Raw genomic sequence first — 740 nt, 5'->3', positions numbered from 1 at the left:
TGCAGTTCAGTACCGCTTTAGAGTGGGCGGGATTATTCACATGTCGTTATAGTTGCGCCGCCTCTATTGCCGCAACTCCTGAAAAACTTTTTTATTCCGCGTCGCCCCATCAAGCTCGTTGATTCCACTGCAGTTCAGTACCGATTTAGAGTGGGCGGGATTATTCACATGTCGTTATAGTTGCGCCGCCTCTATTGCCGCAGCTCCTGAAAAACTTTTTTATTCCGCGTCGCCCCATCAAGCTCGTTGAATCCGCTCCTCTGCTATCAACGAGAGGAACGTCTGTACTTCCTCAACAGACAACGAAACAGCCACTTTTTGGTTGTTAAAAAAGGTGCGCTTGTTCAAAACAGTTGCGTTCGATCCTTCGCTGGCTGTGCTGATTTAAATCTAGCGGTTCTGTTGTGTTTGTGTCGCAAGTTCAGTGACGCAGGTAGTGACGATTCTCTCCGGCCAATCCGTGATCAGCAGAGTTTACACGTCACGTTTTGGTAACGGTACCAGCAGAGTTTACACGTCACATTTTGGTAACGGTACGGTTCACTTGGAACCTCAACCGAGGTGGTACTAAAAAAGTATACTGTATGTTGTGGAAATAATATGCATGAGTATAGTTTTTAGGTTTTTTTATTTAGTTCAAGTGTACATAAGTTCATACTGTACCCAGTGGAAAACCCCCCAAAAGTGAACCGTACCGAGCCGTACCGTGCCGTACCATGCAGTGGAAAAGCGCCATTAGT

General features: G+C 46.2%; 1 protein-coding gene across 1 annotated transcript in view; it reads left to right on the top strand.

The window, feature by feature from the left end:
• The window catches only part of LOC107725391 (caskin-1-like), a 48,558-nt gene that overhangs the window by 39,962 nt on the left and 7,856 nt on the right, over positions 1–740 (top strand). The gene's annotated exons all lie outside the window — the stretch shown is intronic.

This window comes from Sinocyclocheilus rhinocerous, unplaced genomic scaffold, assembly GCF_001515625.1.
Source record: "Sinocyclocheilus rhinocerous isolate Xijiao unplaced genomic scaffold, SAMN03320098_v1.1 scaffold1386, whole genome shotgun sequence".
Taxonomy (NCBI): Eukaryota; Metazoa; Chordata; class Actinopteri; order Cypriniformes; family Cyprinidae; genus Sinocyclocheilus; species Sinocyclocheilus rhinocerous.
This window is presented reverse-complemented; position numbering and strand designations above follow the sequence as displayed.